This window comes from Leptonotus elevatus, chromosome 9 (assembly GCF_054856555.1).
Source record: "Leptonotus elevatus isolate MCC_2025b chromosome 9, RoL_Lele_1.0, whole genome shotgun sequence".
NCBI classification, from domain to species: Eukaryota; Metazoa; Chordata; class Actinopteri; order Syngnathiformes; family Syngnathidae; genus Leptonotus; species Leptonotus elevatus.
This window is the reverse complement of record NC_141247.1, coordinates 3,506,130-3,531,414: the sequence shown is the minus strand read 5'-3', so window position 1 is coordinate 3,531,414 and position 25,285 is coordinate 3,506,130. Positions and strand designations below refer to the sequence as shown.

The 25,285-nt window shown below is 39.0% G+C and overlaps 1 long non-coding RNA gene across 1 annotated transcript; it reads left to right on the top strand.

Annotated features, from left to right (window-relative positions):
• Positions 1–8,609: 8,609 nt before the first annotated feature.
• LOC147167885 (uncharacterized) lies at positions 8,610–23,409 on the top strand. The gene is made up of 3 exons (XR_015096036.1): positions 8,610–8,689; positions 22,739–22,853; positions 22,938–23,409. It is a non-coding gene; the product is annotated as an uncharacterized LOC147167885 (long non-coding RNA).
• The last annotated feature ends 1,876 nt before the right edge of the window (positions 23,410–25,285 follow it).

Below are 25,285 nucleotides of genomic sequence, written 5' to 3'. Positions count from 1 at the left end.
CCATTGTACCAATTCAGAAACTGATTCTCCCAAAAATATAGGCAAAAATTTAGTAGGCTATAGATTGAAATACATTTTCTCAATCCCTCATTTCAAATTCACATATGTCGTTTTCAATTTCCTGAAATACCTTGCTATAGATCACAGTTCCCCATTCAACACATTAAAAATGCCTTGCATATACCGTGCAGCATTTCACTGATTGAAGGGTCGCATCCTAGTCAGACCACCAGCTTTCAAAAGTCAATGTTCAGGGCGGCGGCTGTGTCAGACAAAGTTCAGCAGGCATCAGCGATGAGAGGAGACATCTCTGTAATGAGGCTTGTACACAGTCACTGGGCATTGTGGAAGTTGAGCACCATGTTTTTTTTGTAGGCACAGGAGGAGAAGACTGTGCTCTGCGGCTTTTGACCTTTGATCTCTGCCACGTCCATTCAGACGCTGTCTGCAATGTGGACCCGATGACACATTTTCGGTCCTTCCAGGCGCTCACCTCGACCAACTAATGCACCCAGCTGATCCAATGCACTACAATGCCAGACTGAGGAAATGGGATCATAGCAAGACAGTTCACTTCCTGCTTTCTCAAAAATGTTTCGTAAAAAACAGCTTTTTTTTTTTTTTTTTTTTGAAATACCCCTTCAAAATAGCTACTAGCAATACTTGCAAATACAACGTATCAGCAGCTGGGGCGCATCCCGTTCGCAGTTTGTAATCAGTGAAGGCCATCAAACCCTCATCTGCCTTGGAACTTAAACATCAGTTTCTGAAATGACACACTCAGAGAAAAAACAAATATTAAAAATCATTATCATTATGGCGACTTCAAAAACATTTATAATTTCTTATTCAACTATCTTACTTATAGCCACAGCTGTACAGATGTAGATACAATCATGCCAACTCAATACAGCTCAAACAAAATACTATTATTTTATCATTATTCTTGATTCATTTGCCCCGAAAAGGGAAGGTTAACAAATTAACCATCTTCATCAATTATTATAGTGTAAAAGACTATCAATTCAGTCACTAAAAAAAAAATAATAATAAAACACTAATTTAATATTCTTCTACAAAAACTCAACAATATCTTTCAAATACTATTATTATTTTTTTTATTGTTTATCATTCCTCTCTTACCTAGAAAAGAGAAAAAGTGCCATTACGAGGACACATTATGCTCTAACCCACAGCCCCCTCCTTTTTTTTCTAACCTAGAAGGGGGGGGGGGGGGATCTTAACATTATACATCGCAAAACCTATTTTACCACATTCCCATTCGAAAAACAAACGCCACTATCACACCAGTCTCATCTCACACAAAAACAACACCAAACTTAGTTAAAGATATTGAAGAAAAACAAACAAAATCACCATACGCACATTTCTCACTCACAATCACAATAATAGCCCCCACCTTTTAGAAGCTAGGTCACACACTCAAATTCATACGCTCACACTCTTTAGTCATTATAAAATAATAAACGGTTTCATTCTATCAATTCGTTGTCTACAAATCTTATGGCATTTAAACCGCAGTCTTGTACGGTAATTTCAATAAACGGGTTAACTTATTTCAGAGGGGAAGTTATTTTAGCATCAAGATCAGACACTGTATCATCACCAGCATCTATCAAAAAAAAATACAAAAGTCCCTCGTACCATTTTGTCCAGCGACGGCTTTCCATACAATCGATCCATAGTTTGTTTTTTCATTTTTCATCGACGTTTTTTATTTCCGCATGGCTGCGACTCCAAGCACAAGTTCCGACTATGAACCGGAAGCACATTCAGGACAAACCATTCTGTATACCGGTCGAAATCGCCCTACATTTTTGTAGTTTTTTACTTTTCACTTTCGGTTTATATTCTACGCAAGTAGTATTAATATTTATCAATACAGTGACGTCTCACTTTTAGTATAATAGTTCAATAGGTTAACACAGATGGCCACACAACAGACACACATAAGAATCACGTGACCTCTCGTTTATACACAGCGGTTATCCAATCCCGCTGAGCTAAACTGTCCTCCATATATTGCAAACTTTTTGCAAGGCGCTTATTTTCAAAATAACTCGTCACGCGCTATCGAATTAAACCGTAGAACAAAAGGAATTCATACGGTAATCCTGACCTCAAAACTACAATCGTAGAAGCGCCAAAAAATAAAAATAAATCACGTAATCTCTCGATTACAAATACAGCGACATAAATCCAATTATCGCTGTAATCAACCTGGACCCCTCAATACTGTTCAATTTCAAACAGGCGCTTTTTCAAAAAACATATTACGTGTAAATGGACGTTCTCAAATAAGCATCATGATTACTTATCCAGCGGTCCGAACCTCGGCCAAACTGCTAAAAAAGCAGAGCGCGTACCATAATCTTCGCGATCCTTAGTGGAAGAAAGACTTCTCACGTCATCCGGCAACCCTTTTATTCAATATATATTATGGTCTAAGGATTCTTCGTAGCGAGACGAAAACAAAACAAAACAACAACAAAAATCAATTCACTACTTCATCCTGCACAAAAAAAGCTTTCTCTAGGTGTGCACTTACGTCACTTTTTAAATACACCACCCCACGACGTGTCCAGTTCAATATCGTAGGAATTATCCCAACTCTCAATAGAACGACATCAAACTACAACTTGTTCACACAGATCTCATTTAAAATTTAGACAATTTGGAAGACGAAAAACCAGTTGCAGCGGTCCCAAACAGACAGAACCTCCCTACGTGGATAAAAGTCTCCACTTACCGTACTTTATTTATTTAGGCCTAGAAGTTCCGCCCGTCCGGAAACGCCGCAGCTCGCAAACCGTCAAAATACCACCATCCGTTAGAATTCAGCGTCGGAGGTCACCATTTGTTAAAGTTCAGCGTCGGGGATCACCATTTGTTAAAGTAGACAATATTTGTATTCTACTCTTTGCGTGTTCAATTAACTGAATGGTGAGATTCTGGTGAAGAAGTCCCTTTGCAAAGGTATCATTATCAGAAGCTTCTGAACACACAATCTGAACGGAACACGGTTTGAGTGTCTTCATTTTGTGTGATCAGAAGCTTCTGATAATGATACCTTTGCAAAGGGACTTCTTCACCAGAATCTCACCATTCAGTTAATTGAACACGCAAAGAGTAGAATACAAATATTGTCTACTCTAACACATACCACACTGTACATTCGTAGGTCAGAACACTCTCAATTGTACAGTAGTAAAAAATTGTCAACAAACGTGAAGGGAGTTTGTTCCTCTTAAGCGTTCTCAAGAAAAAGAGACGCTGCTGGGCTTTTTTAATGCGCACATACTTTTTTAATGATAGGGGGGGTATTCACAGTCCAGCTCAGGTCCTCTAAGATGTGCAATCCGAGGAATGGTGCTTTATCTTCATTGCTGATTTTTACAACAATGGTTGTATCCGCAAATTGAATGAAAGTGTTGGAGTCATGGGAGGCGATACAATCATGGGTGTACAGCGTGTATAGGACTGGACTCAAGACACAGCCCTGGGGAACACTGATGTTGAGAACAATGGTGGAGGATATGGAGGTGCCCATCTTGACATGTTGGGGTTTGTTCGTCCGGAAGTCCACAGGCAGAGAGTTGCAGTGTCCGCAGTTTGTTGATCAGTCGAGTGTAGAGTAGAGTAGAGTAGATACCGGCGGTGGAAACGAGGCTTTAGTTGATGTGTCAAATCTGCTCCTCTCCGTCATTCACTTGCATTTACCTAAAGTATGCTAGCTTCTGATTGGTTAGTGTTAGTCAGCTGATAGGGGATCAGGAAGTGTTGTCACTCTAGCTTCCGTGTATGACGAGTAAAGTTTAAATTAATATTTAATTCGTCTTCATCCTGCCTTTTCATTTTATAAACAGTGTCCCATGAACCACCAACGAATCCTCAACATTAGACTATAGCTACGTGTTTCTCGTAAGTTTCTGAGGTTTTATTCTCGCAAATCTGCCACTTTATAAAGTCGCAAATTTGCCACTTTATGAAGTGTTTATAATTACATAATAATATAAATAAACAAATGAGGACAACTGAATACAGGGAATGTGATTATTTATTTCCTGAGGAATCTTGTATGGTGCTCAGCAATAACATTTAACTTGTCCAGTCTGTTCAATGCTGCCGAAATAAATTGTGGGTCGACTACCACATCACCAGTTCTGTACTTCTTTGGAACATCAATCAGTTTCATCACCTCTGAAAGGCAGTCATTAACATAGTCTACAAAAAAAATAGTTTATAAATATTTGGACGACATATGGGTTACACTCAGTATGTAATGCATCTGCCTGGAATTATTGTTATTTTTTGTTTCATAATTTACCATAAGTTGCATCCACCAATATCTTTCTCAGAGAATAGCCACCACTTTTATATTTGGGATAAACGATGCAGTGGGCGTGTATTTCTTCCTTTGTCATTTTCTGTGGTCTCCCAGCAGCATTTTCATTATAATGTATAGCAGCGAGAATGATTCTGGAATTTAACACAAAATTCCATATCTTATTAACAAATTGTGATACTGTGATAAAATAACTTGATAGCTCAAAGTTCTACCTTTCATCCATATCTTCTAATAGTCATGGACAAATGACGCTTGAAGAAGCACATTAAATTTTTTAACTCCTCTAGTTGGCATTTTTGGTTTAACAGATGCAATGGAAATTTTATATATTTCCATTGCACTAGCCGTTATCTTTAAGTCAAGACCACCATCTAGAGGAGTAAAAACACACCTGCTTTTCATTCCTTTGTACAAGAACTTGTACAGCTTTGGGGCAAAGTGATTCACCACACTGTGAAAAGCTTCCACACCACTGGTCTGTCCGAGTTGGGACATCTTCATGACATCGTTGACAAACTGTCATGTTTCGGTTCTCTGGGATTGGGTTTTTGTTTAGTTTGGAGTGTCTGTGTCCTTTGTCTGTGTCATCTGCAGTGACGTCTCTGGCCCCACCAGATGCTGCTGTTGAGCACTATGAAGGCTCATAATTGGTCTACTTTATGACTAATAATTTATAAAAAATTTATTCTAACTTTCTAAACAGGACAGGGCCTGCCCCATGAGCGCGTGTTGAAGTGGATGAGCCACTAGCTCCCAAGCTACTCTCCATAGGCAGCTATGGGGCCACATTAAATGGGCCCATCGTCCAATTGAAATACAGGACTGATGTCACGTGATGTCAAGACCCAATCAACACACGCTCAGTTCTATGGGTTATTTGCAACAAATCCACTACTTCCTGAATACAATACCACTCCATTTGCTGTCTTTCATGATTGGACAACATGATTGTTGTTGTGGTTACTGATGTCAGGCACACCTGGATTAATTAGTTTGTCCAATCATGAAAGACAGGAAGTAGTGGATTTGTGCAAAGAGCCTATTTCGTCCCTCCCGACCGCCGTAGCGGTGCTGAAAACAGCATACTGTCGTTTTGGTGGATGGCAGCATACAACAACAACAATAAATGAATAAAGTAGATTTGTTGATGAGACGGAGGGGGCAAAACACTGCAGCTGTCTCAGTATGAAGGAAGCTTGTTGATCATTGAAGGTGAGATTTTGCAAGAGTGGTCACCTTATAGCAGCACTGTTTGTTGTGGACAGCACACTTTTCACTCATTTCAGCAAAACTTTTCCATATGTTGAATTTGAAGCAGCAAAGAAAATCTGGCCAATTGGAAATAAAGTTAAGCTAGAAAAAAACTGAGCTGAATGTACAGCACTGATGAGTAGCATTTTTATTTTGAACTATGGCTGCTCGATTATAGAAAAAATTATTATCCCAATTATTTTGGTAATAATTGAAATCACACTTCTTCAAACGATTATTTTTGGATACAAAACAAGAAAATGTTTAAGATAAATTAAATTATTTGAAACACTATATGTAAGTTCCTTTTGGAGCAAACACGATTTATTAAATTAGTCATTTAAAAATGAAAAATGTGCAAATATATCATTTTAAACAACTCGAAATTGTTATTAATAATCTTTTGTTTTTGTTTACGATTATGCCAATTTTGTAATTGTGGCGTGTAATTGAAATAATAATGTAATTGGATTTCAATTAATTGCACAGCCTATTTGGAACCATTCGAAGGCCGCCCTGTTCCTTCAACGGCTTGCACGGGCGTGGATGGGCTATGGGCTATCTAGTAGTATATACAGATCAGTGAGATGAACACGGGAGAAGTGACAATGGTGGGTAATTCCAGTACAACATCACGCAAAATATTTTGCTGTAAAAGCTAAGGAAGTTGCACAAATTGACTACAACACGGCTATCCACCATTGTTGACAGACTGGCGTTTGCGCGCAGTCACGCGAGAATTGGAACATACGTCATCAAACAGGAGGAGTATCCCGCATACTATATGGTGTCCACATTGGAACGTATGAGGCACGTTTTGAAATCTTTAAACTTTGGAGCCCTGTTCCAAAAGTGATCGGTTTCAAGCTCCAAGACTGCCCAAACGGTAATAAACTTGTGCAGATACATTGAAACGGGCTTTCGTTAGTCCCCTGTTTTTGGTTCAGTTCTTGTTGGTCCATTGTTTGTTCATAGCTGTTTGTTTGTTTGTTTGTTGCTATTGTTGCTGTCAGTCTATGTCTTGCCTTGTTTTTTCCCCACGTCATGCCACGTTCTGGATTTGGACTTTGTTGTTTTGTTTTGTTCTTTTGGCCTGTGCCTAGTTTGCCATCTTGTTTTGTTTAATTAAAAGAAACCTTTTATTTTAGACTTCGCCCCTGCCTCCTCGTCTCTGCTTCCCTGCATTTGGGTCCTCAACCACCACACTCTCTGACGCAAACATGGTCTTTGATTGATGATTGAAGATTGATGAATGCGATCAGGTGAGTTGGAGGTGAGTATAAAACCAAACACGAAAAGAGTTCGACATAACTACAGCATTTCTATATATTATTTAAATTGTGACATTGGCCAAAACAACTCCAAGATAACGCTCGTAAATGGCAAGATGGTTATAATACTCGTCATTTCGCATGCCCGCAATTTATGTGTGTGTGTATTTTTATTTCAAAATAAATAAATAAATAAATTATATATATATATTAAAGCTGTTGAACGATTACATTTCTTAATCAGATTAATCACATTTTAGAATTTTGATTAATCACGATTAATCGCTTGATAAAAAAGGCTTTTTTATCAACATTTTTTTCCCCGCCAAATTTGAAGAGCACCAGGTTATGTTAATTATTTTGACATTTAATGTTATGAGGACGTCTTCAACATTTTTTGATCCACTGCACACGCTCATCCTCTTTTTCTAATCAGTTAATTACTTGCATATTATAAAATGGGGGGAAAATTACCCCAATATTTTGACATGAACAAATATTATAAATATATTAAATTCTTTACTTTAATGCATATAAATTATGTTTATTGCTCAAACACAACCTGTGCTACCTTAAATGTAGCCATCCGCTGTCACGCTAAAGGATAATCTATGGTCAAAATTAATAGTGTGATTAATCTGCGTTAATTCATGATTAATGCGACATTTTTTTTGTGATCAATTCATCAGTTAACGCTTTAACTTTGACAGCACTATCCATCCATCCATTTTCTTAACCGCTTAGTCCTCACTAGGGTCGCGGGGGCGCTGGAGCCTATCCCAGCTGGCTTCAGGCAGTAGACGGGGTACACCCTGAACTGGTTGCCAGCCAATCACAGGGCACACAGAGACGAACAACCATCCACACTCACAATCACACCTTAGGGACAATTTAATGTTCAATTAACCTGCCATGCATGTCTTTGGAATGTGGGAGGCAACTGGAGTACCCGGAGAAAACCCACACAGGCACGGGGAGAACATGCAAACTCCACCCAGGAGGGCCGAAGCCCGGACTTGATCTCATGTGCTCTGCACTGGGAGGCGAATGTGCTAACCAGTCATCCACCGTGCCAGCACTAATATTTGCATACCCATTTCAAATTCCCACGCAGACTTAATGACCGTCATTGAAGGAAAATTAATAAACAAGAAGTCATAATAACGTGACAGCTTCCTATCAGAATCCATATGTTGCGAAAGGTATTGAACTAAAAACTTTAGGGCATACATATATATATATATATATATATATATATATATATATATATATATATATATATATATATGCCCTAACGTTTTTTGTCTAGAATTGGGGGATTTAATAACATTAATACATTATGTAGCTGTAAATAAAGTAGTAGTATGAGGAACAAATTTATTAAGGGGACAAAATGTGACTTGTTCATTAAACGAATTAAACTGAACAAATGTATGTGTTAAAAGATTCATGTTAAACACTGATGTTAATTATTTCATAGACTTTGAATGTTTTTGTACATTGTTAATAAACAGCACATTATGTGCAAAAATCTCCTGCATGCCTAATATGTATTTAAATATATTTCAACATTTAGAGACTCCAATTGAAATTAATTTATTATGAAACTAATTATTTGGCATAATCTTAGAATACCCTCAAACCCCCATTTATAAAAGTCTGCATAGGTGGTAATGTTTGTAAATTTGTTTAAATCTGTGTTGTTTAGGTAGACTGCGATTGACTGGCAACCAGTTCAGTGTAACCAGCCTCTCGACTATCATCAGCTGGGATAGGCTGCAGCACCCTTATGGCCCTGGTGAGGATGAGTGGTGCAGAGAATGGTTGGATGGATGTTAAGGTATACGTGTTTCATCCCCACGATCAAGGCCTGATTCAGATCTGAGGATGTCCGATTCCATGCATTTGTTTAAACTGACACTGCCATGACACATATCCAAAACGGGCAACATGGGAGAGTAAAGCTATTAGAATTGTGTCATATGATCCATGTAAGGTAAACACAGCCTATGTGTCACTGCTGTGACATACTGATAATTACTGTACCCCACCGTTTACCCCAAGTCAGCTGGGATCTGCTCTATTTCTCCTCATGATTCCATTCCACCATAAATTGTGCAGGAAATGGATGGATGGTTTGTTGGATTTGCTCCGGCACTGCATATCAATCTAAAAGGAAACCCTGCAGTGGCATTTACAGCCTTGCACGACTAACTGGCGTCAATTGTTCTTGGGAAACATTGGTTGAATTTCACACTTTAGCAGCACAGCTCAGATCAGTGGCTCACAAAGACTGCATAAAAAAAAAAAATACTTTATCGATATAAATTGAGATTGGCCTTAATGAGAAGCTAATTTAAATGTGCTCCCTGTTTTTGTACAAAAAAATATTCTGGTTAATGTGTTGAAACATTCTGTCTCTATTATACTAGATTGGATTACATTTGTTTTATTGGATTACATCTTAAATCCGTGCATGAGGATGAAATATTTTAATGATTATACATTACAGCTGATTTTACAGAAGTCATGCTTATTTGCATAACTTGAATCCCCCACCCACCCACCTACACGCGACTAAATGAAGGCTGTTGTCTAATGTGGTACTGCCCCCATGTGGCTGTAAAAATATTAAATGAAAGGCAAATGAAAACTACAATCATATCATACCAAATCCAATTGACAGTAAATGTATGTCATGTATGAAAGTCTATGATGTATTTTTAAAATGAACAATTTGCAAATAATTTGTTAAATGAAAAATTTGTTTTGAACACAATATACATTAAAATACTGCTCGACAGGTTATCGCAGAGAGCCTTTTGCTTCATAAACCCCTCTAATGTATCTTGTCATGTTTGGGAGGACCCAAATGCAGGAAACGGAGGCGAGGCAGGCTTGCAGGAGTTTTTTTTTGTTTTGCAAATATATTTTATTGAGTGGAATTGTACAACATGAAACAGGGAAACAATGCCCTTTTTTTCAATAAGGAAAGAAAAATATAACAAAAAACGTAAATTAAGACAGTAAACATAACACCCCCTCTCCAACCCCCCATTCTCAAGGTATAGACCTCGTCTAGATTGCTATGGAAGTCAAAGATAATGGTGTGCATTTCTCAATAGAACCAGCTATTGAACATTTAGTCAAGTGTTTTATAGGTGGCGAACGAGGGGTGACCAAATTTTGTTAAATTGTGGCTCACAGTTTCTTATCTTTTCAAGGTGGAGAGTGCTAAACATTTCACTGAGCCATCGTTTAAAGCTGGGGACCTCCTTCTTCCAAAATAACAAAACAAGTTTATTGGCTGTTACCATGCCGTAGGAGATAAGTTGTCTCTGCGTTGACGTTAAATTGGATATAGAGTCTGAATAGTTGAATATTATCAAACTAGGGTCAGGTTCCAGCTGAATGTTAAGAGCCTCTGAAAAGGTCTGGAAGATGCGAATCCAGAATGACTCTATCTTAGAACAGAGGGCGAAGCTATGGAGAAGAGTTGCTTCTGCCTGGTTGCACTTATCACTTTGTTCTGATATATCTGGAAATATCTTATGGAGTTTCGATTTTAAATAATGGAGCCTGTGAACAACACGAAATTGAATGAGGCAATGCCTCAAATTAATAGAGCAGGCGTTAATTCCCTTAAGGCTCTTGTCCCAAATCATATCAGAAATTTGCATACCCATTTCAGATTCCCACGCAGATTTAATGACTGTCATTGAAGGAAAATTAATAAACAAGAAGTCATAATAACGTGACAGCTTCCTATCAGAATCCATATGTTGCGAAAGGTATTCATCTAAAATAGTTGGGGAAGTTCCTTCTGAAGAGACCAGGTGGGTACGAACATAGTTTCTAATTTGTAAGAACCTAAAGAAATTATTCCTGGGGAGATTATACGTTTCCTGCAATTGAGTGAAAGAAGCAAAGTTACAGTTGGGATGGTCGAAAGTATGGATTCCCAGCCACTGGAAGAAGAAATGAAAGTGAGTTAAATCCAAAGTGTGTTTTAAGCTGTTGTTTCCAAATTCTAATTGTAGAATGTATAATTACACTGCCACCATAAACAGATCTAGGATCTCTAGGAATTGGAGATAAGATCACTGCATCCAGATTGTAAAGGCTGCACTGCTCCCTCTCCAATTGCAACCAACAGGGGGGTCACAGCAAAATCAGTCAGCAGCAGTCTTAGGGTTAATTGACCAGTAGTAAAGGCAAAAATCAGGGAGGCATGCTTCGGTTTAGAAAGATGATCTTTTTTTTATCCTATGACCCTTATAATCCCAGACAAAGGATAGAACAAACGAGTCAAACTTTTTGAAGAAGGATTTAGGCAGGAGAACCGGAAGACACTGAAAGAGGTACAATAATTGTGGGAGAAACTTTAATGGTGTTGATCATACCAATCATTGAAATAGGAAGAGATTTCCAGAACTGAATATTTGTCTGCAGTTTGTCCACAAGAGGGGGGTAATTTGCCTTGAAGAGCATTGAGAAAGTCTTGGTTATCTGAATCCCCAAGTAGGTAAAATGATTGATGTGAGATTTTGAATAGAAAATGTTGAAGCAGGGAGGAATCATCAATACCCACTGGCATTAGTTCACTTTTGGTCCAGTTAATCCTGTAACCAGAGAAGGTTTCAAACGGATAAATTTTATCTAGAATCACAGGAATACTAAGTAGAGGTCTGGAAACAAATAACAGCACATCATCCGCATAGAGGGAAATTTTATTTGTACTTCCAGAAGCGCTAAAACCAGTAATATTTGGATCGGTGCGAATCCATTCCGCAAGGGGCTCCATGGCCAAGGCAAAAAAAAGTGGGGACGGTGGGCATCCTTTTCTAGTGCCACAAAACAATCTAAAGTGACAAGACAACATTCCATTAGTCAGTATCCGGGCTTGGGGATTATTGTACAGTAATCTAACCCAAGCAGTGAATGTATCTCCCAAATTTAATTTAGCCAACACTTTAAACAGATATGGCCACTCAACTTGGTCAAATGCCTTTTTCCGCATCAAGAGAAATAACTACAAAATCGTCCAGGCTAGATTGAGTGTGGTACATTATATTAAAAAGGCGTCTTAAATTGGAGGAAGAGTTTCTACCAGGAATGAATCCAGATTGGTCCGAATGTACCAGTGTGGCAATATATTTATTTAGCCTGTTTGCAAGTATTTTCGCCAATATTTTCTGACCGACATTAAGGAGGGAAATAGGTCTATATCCTCCCACGACTTCCAGATCCTTGCCTTTCTTGGGAATTAATGTTATAACAGCCACATTAAGAGTTTGTGGTAGGGAGCCTTTTTCAAGAGCTCACGAGTACATTGTAAGCATATGTGGTGCCAAGGTGTCAGAATTTTTTTTATAAAGTTCTGAGCGAATTCCATCGGGGCCAGAAGTTTTAGCACTTTTTAGGGTTTTTATTACCGCTTCTAGTTCCGGAAGTGCAATATCTTTGTTTAAGAGGGTGCGACCTTCTTCTGAAAGGGCAGGAAGGTCATCATTGTGTAAAAATTCTTCCATAATATGAGGTCCAACATTTGATTTAGAGGCATGAAGAGCTTCATAGTATTCTTTAAAGCGATCATTGATATCCTTCACCAGTGTGAGAGAAAATCCCTGTTTAGACTTGACTTTGTGGATTGTGCGGTCACCTTCTAGTTTACGCAATTGTCCAGCCAGTCATTTTTAAAGCTTGTCGCCAAATTCGAAACACTTCTGTTTCAAATAGAGGAATGATTTAGAAGTTATTGTGGAAACAATTTGGTTGTACTGAAGCCTTAACTCTAAAATGTGTGTAGAAATATTTATCTAAAGAGGGACGCCTTGCATTCTCTTTATCAAGACGATGGATTTGTTCCCCGGCTCCATGAGCTAAGCAGTATTCTTTCTATTTCTACCATATAGGAAATAATGCAACCTCTCAAATAGGCCTTTAAGGTCTCCCAGAGTAAGGCTGGAGACATTTCTGGGGTATTATTGATTTCAAGGAATATTTCCATTTGTTCCTGCAGATATTGCGAAAATTCTGGATCATTGACAAGTTGAGGATCCATCTTCCACAATGGTCGAGAAGAGTGTAAACCATCAAAATTAAGCAAAAAATGTAAGGCGGGCATGGTCAGAAATCAGTATATCATGATATCTACAATCATAAACTTGCAGAAGTAATTTAGAATCTAACAGGAAGTATTCAATACGGGTGTATACATTAGGAACATGTCAGTGAAAAGAGTCATCCCGATCAGTTGGGTGAAAAAATCTCCACACATCAGATAGATTGGAGTTAATAATATATGCTTTTAAGAAATCCCTTGTATTGGAACATGAGGCCCGTTTTGTAGAGGAGCTATCCAAATAAGGATCCAGAGTGCAGTTTAGATCCCCTCCAATAATTAGATTAGTCTGTGAAATACCATTTACTAGGGAGAACACCGCCCTAAAGAAGGCAGGATGATCAAAATTAGGACCGTAAAGATTAACCAGAGTTACGGGAACTGAATCGATTTCACCTGTAACAATAAGGTACCGACCCTCTATTCCATTTTAGTTGAGCGGTGTCTAAAAGGGATGCCCTTACGAATTAAAATTGATACGCCCCTGGCCTTTGTAGAAAAAGAGGAATGATAATTGTGACCAATCCACCTGCAAGGTGATCTATCTTGGGATCCATTCTTTAGGTGGGAATATAATGTCAGATGACCGGGACTTCAAATGGGCTAGTACTTTACCCCTCTTAACTGAATGGATTAACCCCTTCATGTTCCAAGAGGCGAAGGTAAGGCCTCGTCGTCCAGGCTTGCAGGAGTTTAACAAGAGGAGGAATTTATTTTTAAATGGAAACCCAAAATTCAAACAAGAAACCTAGAATCAAAACTACTCAACTAACAAAAGACAAAAACCAGATACAAAGTAACAAACAAAACACACTAGAGTGGAGCAAGGACGACTGACAGAGACTGTGAAAAGAAAATTAATGATCCAACAAAGATTGCAGGGATGGAGGGAACTAAACAGGAGCAAACTAACGAGACAATGACAAACACCTGGACATAAAACAAGGGGCAGAGGGTGCTGATTGGAAGAAATAAGGAGACCCGTATGACGAGCACAATGACAAGGAGACATGACAACGAAAACCAAACCAAACAAAACACAAATCATGACAAAACACCAAACAAAGTAACTAACCAAACCCAAACCATGACAGTATCTGGCCCAGTTTGGGATGTAGTTCTGCCCCAGACACGAAAAACACCACATTGGCAATTGTAATTTTGATGCTTCTTTCACCCTATATACTATACTGTACATAATTTACACTCTAATACATTTTAGGCTCGCCTTTTTTTCAAATAACTCTCAAAAAATGGCCAAGACAAAAACAAGATGGATGTTTTTAAGACAGTATATCATTGCCAAGGCCTATGTACAACCACCCCATCACACGCACACACACACACACACACACACGCACGCACGCACGCACGCACGCACACACACACACACACAATGTGTTTAATGGATCACTTTTAACATTTTACATTAGATCTTCCTTGGCTCAACTGCTGTCCTTCGCCAAGTTTCATTAAAACTGAAAGACCTGCAAAGAAACCAAAAAATATAATGGAGTTTAAAACATTACCATTTTGGCAGAACTACAAGATTAATTTCAAATATGTATCTATTGCAAGCTCCTCCTGATAATGCATTTATTTATTTTTTGTAACATAATGATGACAATCTCTGACAATGAGAGCGCCACTGCCACCTACTGTAGTGGATGTGCAACTGCACTTTCTTTGTATGGCCCAATTATTATATATTTTTTTTTAGTTCCCTAGGGTTGCACGCGCTCTTGCCTGGCATGGCACCGAGCTGCCCGCCCCACTATTTGAGAACTGGCTAGCTTAATGAGCAAACTGACCATTCCATTTTTTAACTAAACGTGTGTGTGTGTGCGTGTGTGTGTGGGGGGGGGGGGGGGGGGTGCGTGCGGGTGTGTGTGCGTGTGTGAATTGCATATTTTTATGGGAGTGTGCGTGCCTGCCGTGTGAGTTTCAGCCATATCGTGACACTAGGTGTGCTCTTCTAAAATACTTCAGGCTAACCAGGTGGATTCAGCTTGTGGCTGTGTGACTCTCCTACTCATATCATGGAATAAAGCCAGCAGCTCACTTAACCAAGCAGAGGCAAATACAAGAGGCTGTGGGCCTGTAAGCTTTTAGCTCTGCAGGCATCTTGTGATTAAAAAGGTCATCATAATGAATCCCAGAAGCAATAAAGTAGTTGGAAACATAAAGGGACAGCTGCTGATTCTGCTCACATCCATAAATAGCATTGACATGGCATCACTTTGACCAAGACTATTGCTTTAGACTAAAATTGGATGAAGCATGGTCTGACAATGTGCAATGTGCTGAGACAGCAAAGTGACCTAGCAGGATTTGGAGCTTAGATCATTTGATTAGCAGTTTTAAACATAATTGTCATTTTTCTCGTTGAACGAATGAACATTCAGTAGTGGTTAGTTCAAAGTGAGGACCATATTTAGTTTAATCCTGACAAAAGGGAACTACACTAAAGTATACAGTAGGCCAGTGTCAAAACTTTAGATCAAGTGTGTGGGCTTGTGATGGTGGTGGGACAGTTTACATTACAGAGGATCCCCACATACTCGCTGTTCAGCACCTGTGGATTCACCTAATCATATACTAGTGCCTGAACTCGGACACCAAATGTTGCCCTGCGATTGGCTGGCAACCGGGTGTACCCCGCCTACTGCCCGAAGCCTGCTGGGATAGGCTCCAGCGCCCCCCGCAACCCTTGTGAGGACTAAGCAGTTAAGAAAATGGATGGATGGATAATGCAAATGTGTTCAATGTATTCTACATTATGGATGGTTCTTATGGCTCTTTTTTTGTAGACGGGTCAATGACTGCAATTAATTCTTAGTTATTTCCCTAGACGTCAGCACCATATTGTAAATAGGCTACGTGTGGAGTGATTTAGAATCTAGCCTATCCCTAGCCTTATTACTGATGACAATATTTATTTGCTATTTTTGATTGGACATGCATAATATGTGACTTCCAGTTGATTTTTTTCATCAAATATGACTCAGAGAAATTTCATTTCCTGCACCCTTTGAATTTCAACCCCATTTATTTTTATATGCATTTGAATGTCTATTGTATGATTCCCAAATAATATAAATTGTGTCTTATGCACATTTAATGATAGTTTATTCAAATCAAACTACATTTTTAGTGTAGTAACGACAAAGACGTTGATACACTGCCTAGTTGGACTTTCTTAACTAATTGTTTAACAGTTTAATGTACTGTAATGATTATTATCCGGCTAAACATTGCCATACACATGCAAATGCCAGATGTCGGGTCTCAAAGAGCTCGTGTCACACCCTTGTGCACTCCCCACATATGTACACGTGTTTCCATTCAACCATTCCTGTGACACTAGTACACACGACAATATACTATGATTCATTCTCACTCAAATCAAAAATGTTGATTCAGCATTTATTTTTAACGGCTAATTTGCATCTCAATTCGAGTCTCCACTGATTCGTGAACGGCCCTAATATATACGTATATTTGTTTTGAAATATGTTTTTGTTTTCTTTTTTCCGGAGTGGAGTCCAATATTTTTGGGGGGTTATTTTTTTTACCCAATGCATTTATAATGATGCCAATTATATGCAGATTGTCACTATTCGCAGACGGGCCCAGTCACTGCCCCTGTGCCACCTTCCCCATATTTGGAAGTACTTGCGTAGAACAAAACCAGGAAGTCAAAGAGAGGCTTTTCCTGCTGGTTGGTCCATTGCTGTTAGTACTCTGAAATCATTACGCCAACCCCTCTCTTTTTGGATGTGCCTTCTGATGTCAGTAAGACGTCACTCCATAGTTTATTAATTAGTTTAGTAATGTTTTGTACTTAGCTGGTGTAGTTTTAGCAAAGAGGAACAGAGACCGGACTTAACAATGGCCAGACTTATGGGCTGAATAATGCAATTCATAAATCGATAAAGTAGCATTTTGATCAACGTTATCTCTCAATTTTGTATCTTTTTTCATATCTTATCTTGCATATAAATTGTGTGTGTGGCCATCACAATTAAGTTGGTCCCGATAAACCTCAGCTCAAGCAGTGAAAAACTGGTAGTGAAGTGGTAGTGAAGCTACCATTCAGTTGCAATTATTGTCAATGCACAATAATGCCACAGAGTAGGATAGTGTGCAAGTGTAGCACACCGTTGTGATCCCACAGGCAAAGCAATTCAACAGAGATGCTTGTCAGGAACAAAGGTCAATCCCAGTAGAGGAGGAATGTAAGAGAGAAAAGGACCTAACACAGACAATGACACCATAGCAATAGTGTTATGGAAAAATGTACAGTACAGTACAGTACCTCCAAGAGTGAGTGAGTCGACCTGTCAGTCAGTCAATAAATGGTTGAGAGAATTAGTCATTCAGTACACTGCACATGTAACAGTTCATATTCATACGTCCTTTGCATATATCCCGTAGGTGATGCTTCAGTTAACCTCGATTTCCCCATTCATTCCTATGGACGGGCTACTTGGGGCTGGAAATCCCCATTGGTTTGAATGATGTGGGTACCAGGGGCCACGGGACTTTGTCATTTGAACGCTCCATTTATTTCTATGGCCGGGCTACTAGGGGTTAGAAATGCACATTGGTTTGAATGACGGGGTTAACAGGGGCCACGGGACTTTGTCGTTTAATGCCCCATTTATTTCCATGACCGGGCTACCAGGGGTCGATTTCCCCTTTCATTCCTATGGGCGGGCTACCAGTGGTTGGAAATCCCCATTGGTTTGAATGGCGGGGCTACCAGGGGCGACAGGACTTTGTCGTTCGAACGCCCCATTCATTTCTATGTCCGGGCTTCCAGGCCTGCCTGGCTGCCCCCCGCCGGGCTGGGAGAGGCTCCGCTGGTCGCTCCTCTTAACTCACTTCACTAGTTTTACACAACACACACAAGACACAAAGGGTACATAATACATTCCTGGGGGGGGGACAACGTCTTCACCCTGCAACTCCCCTCCAATTTTAATGCATCTCACAACCAGGAGGGACGGGTGAGTTGAGGTGGGGAGCTATCGGTTGAGGCAGAGTGCAGTGCTGTGGTGCCCCATCTGTGTCCCCGCCCACCACTACGTTTCAAGCGCTAGTGCTTCAAAACCTCCGAGATAGTTCTGAAAAGCCGTTCCATTGTAACAGCTCAGCCCCAAAAAAGTCTAAACAAAAGGTGAAAATCCAGGGCCAAAAAAGGTGGTCTCTGCAGGGAACCAGGCCAAAAGAAAAGTGGCATACCTGACCCGAGTCTGGAGACCTCAGAGCCCTGCTGTGTTTATATTTAATAGTATGCAAAGATTTGTTTCCTGTTTTCTGTTTCTGACCGACCTGCTGGAGTTGTTTGCCACGTGTTTGTACTTGGTTTTTTTTTAATTTTTAAGGACTTTGGACAACAATTAGGAACTTTGGACAACGATTACGGATAATGAATATACCTTGGACACCTCTTTGCCACCGAGGAGAAACCCAACTCCGGAGGAGCTTGAGGACTTCAAAATTTCCCTCAGCTCCTTAAATGAAGATGTGGCGACGGTCGGAGCCCAGCAGAAGCAACTTCTGGGGCTGCTGGAGGAAGTCAAAAATCTGCGTCTCCAGAATGCGGAAAAGGATCGGCGCATAATGAAGCTGGAGAGGAGGGTGGACGATCTGGAGCAATATTCCCGCATCAACAATGTGGTGATCACCGGCCTGAAGGTCTACCCGCGCTCGTATGCGCGAGCGGTGGTCGCAGAAAGCGAGCCCGGCGAGCAGGAGGCACACAAGTGGCATCCAACCTTCAAATCAAGGGGATAGCGAAGGATTTGGAGCACATCAAGACATGTCATCCACTACCAGCCTGGAACGAGAGACCTCCGACCATCATCATGAGATTCACCAACCGGAAAAACAAGACGACACTCTTAAAAACAAGGATAAAAACTGAAGGGAACGGACATCTACATGAATGATCACTTGACAAAACGGAATGCTGACATCGCAAAAAGGGCAAGATACCTAAAAAAACAATGAAAGATCCAACACACCTGGGTATCCATCTGTAAAATATTCATTAAATTTAATGGAACACTTGAAGAAGCAAAAGTGGTGAGAGATATTAAAGACCTGGACAAGTACTAACAACCATGGAACAAAGGTAACATGACTGACCTCTCTCACTAGCACATCCAATACACAAACTGCACTAATGATCAATTATGATATGGACAAATTACAAACAAGCATCAACAATCGGATATACAGTTATTTAGTGAATGGATTGAGAAATTGCATTCATCTGTAAAATATAAAATATTATTTATTTGTGAGGATTTCAATATCGACTTGCTCAATCCAACCAGCCTAAAAACTATAGATGGAGACATAGACATGGATACAATGTACAGCATGTCCTTGCACCTAACAATAACCAAACCTAGTAGAATATAATTTCATAGTGCAACAATAATTGATAACGTTTTTATTAACGACATGTCAAATCAAACTGTATGTGGCTTGCTAATCTCTGACATCACTAATCATCTACCTGTCTTTATTGTTTATGACAATGATTTCAAGGGAACCAGGGAAGATACACGAATAAATCATAAATGAATTAGAACTGAAGACACACCTAATACTTTTAATAACTGTTTAATGTTACAGGACTGGAGCTCAGTCTATAGTCAAGCAGATGTGGATACTGCTTCCGATAATTTCCTTTGAATATTTATTTCTCTCTACAATAAACACTGCCCACAAATGCCATCAACATAAAAAAAATATATGAATAATCTTTGGCTGACTAAAGGAATACAAAATGCTTGCAAAAAGAAGAAAAAAAAATTACAAAATGTTTGTTAAATTGAAAACCAAAGAAGCTGAACAAAGATATAAGGTTTATAAAAAAAACAAGTTAACAGACATAATTAGAGCTAGCAAGCAACAGTATTATTCAGAAATGGCTGTATGAAAATAACACAAATATCAAAGAAACCTGGAACATCTTGAACACCTTAATTAAATGTGGATCCTCCAAATGTATCTATCCAGAGTACTTTGAGGATGAGCATGGCCCAAATTATGACAAAACTGTTTAAAAAGTTTTTGGTAAATGTTGGCCCAGAGTTGGCTGCAAAAATGTCAGATCATATTACCAATCATCATGGGGATGTTGTACATATAAATTCACAGCCCATGTTCTTGACAACAACTTGTGAACAAGAAGTATTTGACATTGTTCACAAATGTAAAAGCAAACGATCTACAGATTGCTATGATATAGATATGTTGTTAATAAAAACTGTTATAAATAATATATTAAAAACGTTTTACATATATCTGCAACCTTTCATTTAAAACAGGCAGTGTTCCAATGAAAATGAAAATAGCAAAAGTTATCCCAGTATACAAAAATGATAATAAGCACAATTTTACAAATGATTTTTTTTTTTATTATTAAGAAGCTCTTCAACTCTCATTCTTAGAAAAATACAGAGTACTAAATGAAGCCCAGTATGGCTTTAGAGCTAAAAGGACAACATCAATGGCTCTGATTGAAGCAGTTGAAGAAATAACAAACGCACTGTATAACAAAAAGCATGCTGTTAAAAAAGCATTTGATACCATAAATCACTCACTTTTACTCAATAAATTGGAGAAATATGGGTTTGGAGGGATAGCTGGGAATTGGTTAAAAAGTTATTTAACCAAACAAACACAATATGTTAAAATAGGTGAACATTAATCTGGTATGGCTTGTGGTGTACCCCAGGGTTCAGTGCTAGGTCCATTCCAATCATTTAAATGAATATTGTTTGCAGATGATACAAATATATTCTATAGTAGTAACAATTATAGCGAAGTTGTGAGTATGATAAATACAGAACTAAAAAAAATACGAAGTGGATGGATCTCAACAAATTAATTCTGAATATAAAAAAAAAAAGTATTAATATTTGGAAAATACAAAAGCAATCCAAAGTTTAAAATACACATAGATACAATTAAAAAAATGTGAAGGAACACAAATTTTGGGGTGTTAAGTTGTCGAAGAACTAAACTTTCCAAAAGCCTTTCAATCATGAATAAAACAAAGCAATTCCTAGATCATGATGCTCTCAGAATATTATACTGTTCCTTAGTTCTCTCATATCTCACTTATTGGTTTGAAGTATGGGGAAATAATTATAAATGTTCCATACAGTAATTATTCATATTGCAAAAACCTGCATTAAGGATTATACACAAGGCTCAATTTCTAGCACACACAAATACATTGTTTATTCAACCAAATTAAATTAGGTTACATAACCTTGTGAAAAAGTATACCTTATTAATCTTATTTAAAGCCTTTGGTAAATCGCTACCAAATAATGTACAATGGTTGTTGTTTTTTCAACTTTGAGAGAGTACATGATTAGAAGTAAGGATTCCAAAAGGGTTCTTCGTGAAGGGCAGAGGTAAATATTGAAATGTTTAGCCATGTTTCAGTATCCACTCAGAAATCCTCAGGAAAATATACAAGGAGAGTATTGAGTACATTTTAGCATAAAAAAAAAAATTAAAGTTACTCAAGCATAGTGTGTTGTTCAGATACCGTTTTTTGGCTCCCGATACCAATTCCGATACCGAGCTTTGCAGTATCGGCTGATGCCGATACCATACCGATACCTAAGTTTAGTTTTTTTCTCAACATGAAAAAGCTGTCCTTCAATTGGTTCAGAACATTCAAAGTCCAATAGGATTTCTTGGCTTGGCATGCAGTGAACATGTCTCACATCAGTGAATGTCGTGCACGAGCAAGACACAAGATGCTGCATCCAAAGTCCTATATTAGCTTCGGAATTAATAGTATTGGCATGTTACTTGTTAGTACTCACCGATACCGATACCACTGTTTTGATGCAGTATCGGAACAACACTACTCAAGCATTGAAGATCGAACTCACCTTCAGGTTGGGAGATAACCACTGTACCACCTGAGCTATGCCAATCTTGTTTGTCACTGCTAGTGTGTCCAAAATGAGGCCAACTTGGAGTTAGGATTCCACCGAACCTGAAGGTTATGGGTTTGTATCTCAACCTTTGAGTAGCCTTTTTTTTTTTTTTAATAAACTGGTAAAATGTACTTAGAATTTCTGAGTAAACAAACTTTATTAAGTTTTTTTTTTTATCCTCCCCCCCCCCTTTTTTTTTATCAGTGCACTATGGGACTGAGTTAAGAGGCATTTACTGCAGAACTTTTTGTGTGTGAAAATTTCCAATTTGTGATGTACAACACTTAACCTAAGAATACAGTACAAATATATAATGTAACAACACAATATACTCTCTGTATATTAATTCCTGCCATTGTACCCCACCCTGGAGAGAGCACCTCATGAGCCCGTGATTTGTTCACTTTTGGAAATTGGGGAGTTGACCTATTTCTACTTGAGTGTGTATGCTGCCTGTGGCTTAGAAGATAGAGCTGATTGTGCAGTAACCAGAAGGTATGCTGTTCAAGTCCCACTCTCTCCAAGTTGTGTTGTTAAGACCTTGAACAAGACTTTTTACACTTTTAGACCACTCACACTGGTGTACGGATAGTGTGAATGTTTGGTGGTGGTCGTGTTGCTCAGGGGAAAAGCTGGATTTATTGTGTGGGACCTGTGAGCTGGCTGCCATGTTGGTTGCTCTGTGGGAGTTGAATGCCGGTTTTGCTGCCAATTACACTCTCTGCCCTCTTCAAAACAGGTGTGACACATCAGTGGTGATTACTATTCACACACGTGATAACCTGCGTATGAATTTGTATTACAAGCTGGACTGAAGTGAAGCCTCAAGTGATCAGAAACATAAAATAATCAAGGTAAGTTAAATCTTATTTCAGCAAGTGTGACTCAAGGACCGTTTTTATGTTAACATTTGCTATTTTTTTGTCGACATGAGTTAGAGGGTTTGGACAAAAAAGACGTGTGCCACTGGCTTCAACAGGTGGGTTAGGGTGAGTATTGAACCTCCTTTTCCAGTGATTTATTTTTACTGAAAAGTATTTCAACTGTATTGAAAGTAATTACTTTTAAAAACCTTATGGAGTTCCTTCACATTCACCCGATTTTGTGCCAGTGGATACTCTTTGACAATGCATGGCTTTACTTTACTTTTTATAAATGGCTTCATCTGGTGCAGTATGTATGCCTTGTATTAGTACTACTAACTGTCTTCTTCTTTTTTGTCCTAACTTTCTATGTCGCAATTGCTGGAGATGATATTAATCCAGCTTCTGAGGACAGCCTGGTGTGCATGACTTGCGTGCGTCTAGCTGTCATGTTGCTAATTCCACTGGACCTGTGCTCACTTCTGTCCTGTCCTCCCTCCGGGACCTACATAATACCTTTTCCTTAGACAGTCTGCTGTCCTTATCCATCATTGTCTGAAGATTTATAAATAATAAAACCAAAATCCTCATTAAAAAAGTTGTTTGAATGTTTCTCAGTGTCAAGAATAATGAACATAATAAGCAATCATGATCTGTAGAATAAAATGTGATTCTTAATAAAAACACTTATAACAAACAAAACTCCTTGTGCAGGTTCTGGATAAAACCCTTGAAACATAACAGGGTTCTCAGTATAATTTACTGTGTTAGTTCTAGATAAAACCCTTGCAATACAAAAGGGTTCTTAGTGGAGCCCACTGACTAAGTTTACATGCAGGCAATATTCGGGTTATGGTCAAAATTCGGGTTTCTGGAACAATCGGAATAACCCATTTACCCCCGTATACATGGCGTTTGAAATAACCCAATGTAAAGGGGTGAAAGACGGACACCATCATGGCAGAAACAGACCTCATTTTCGCTTCTAATTTTAAACAGTCAATTAAAATACATTATATTCATGTCACTCACCACGCTAAATAAAGTTGTCGGTTTCCTACCCGCTCCAGAAGTGCGGTTCTTGTCACGCCAGAAGCACGGACTTACTTCGCATGGATAAAGCGGAACTGTGTGTGTCATCTAATGTTCCTTCACAGACGTGTATTGTTGAACACTGCAAGCTGGAGATAAACATTGTTTAAGCATTACAAGTGATGTCGCGTCTGTCTCACATGAATAGTTAACGTGTCACGTGTGGCATTTTTACCATAGAGGCACAATATAACAAGAAAACGCCGCGGAGAAATCAATGTATTTAAGCGAGGCCCGTGTAGGACGGCGTTGCGCATACTAGTCGTTACTACAATGACCAAGATTCCTTGTGAGTGCAAATAAGCGAAGAAGAGGAAAAGGAGATGAAGAAGAGGTTGTGAGCATGCGCACAACGAAAAGCAATGCCCCATTGATTTGAGGTATTCCGATTCTGTTTATATGAACCAATATTCCGGTTATGAAAGGGCTTAACCCAAGGGGCTTATTCTTTTTTTTTTAAAAACCCGAATAAGAGCATATTCGGGTTTTAAAAGGGTTATTGCCTGCATGTAAACATAGTCACTGTGAAGGTTCTGGAGGAAACTCTTGAAACATCACAGGGTTCTCAGTGGAACTCCCTATGTGAGATCTAGACACAACCCTTAAAGCAGGGATAGGCAAGTTCGGTCCTAGAGAGCCGCAGTCCTGCATGTTTTTGATGTATCGCTCCTCGAACACAGCTGAGAGGCTCCTGCAGAACCTAATGATGAGCTGATGATTTGAAACACCTGGGTTTGAAGGCAGGAGACATCGAAAACATGCAGGACTGCGGCTCTCTAGGACCGAACTTGCCTATCCCTGCCTTAAAGGGCAGAGGAGGAGGCAAAGGGTGTTTTCAGGGCCATCATAGCTATGCTTGTATTCTTGACAAAGTAGATTACTTGAGTCTGTAACAAAGATTACTGTGCCTGACTGTTTTTGTTGTTATTCCGTCTTCATCCAATCACTATTTACAGCACATTGACCACAACGGAGCCGATAGCACTGAAGGCTGTCAAGATGTTCACCTTGTGACAAGGGAGATGAAATCCTTACAGAAACTATGTTGTCACTAAGCACTCAAAGATAAGATTGAGTCTATCAGCTTTAAACACTTCAGTTAAACAAAAGGACGGCAATGACAACTATGAATTTGTTTAGATTATTCTGACCTAAAAATGTTAGCAACATTTATCCTGTTTAAAAAATGCATTGGTTCATACTGAACCATCATTGTTCAACATAAGCTAATAGAGGTGGTACAAAATGTATGGCATGGAAAGAACACCAATGATGATATGTCGAATCGGTAAGATTACCAAATGAACAATACTGAGTTCTCTCAAAGAAAA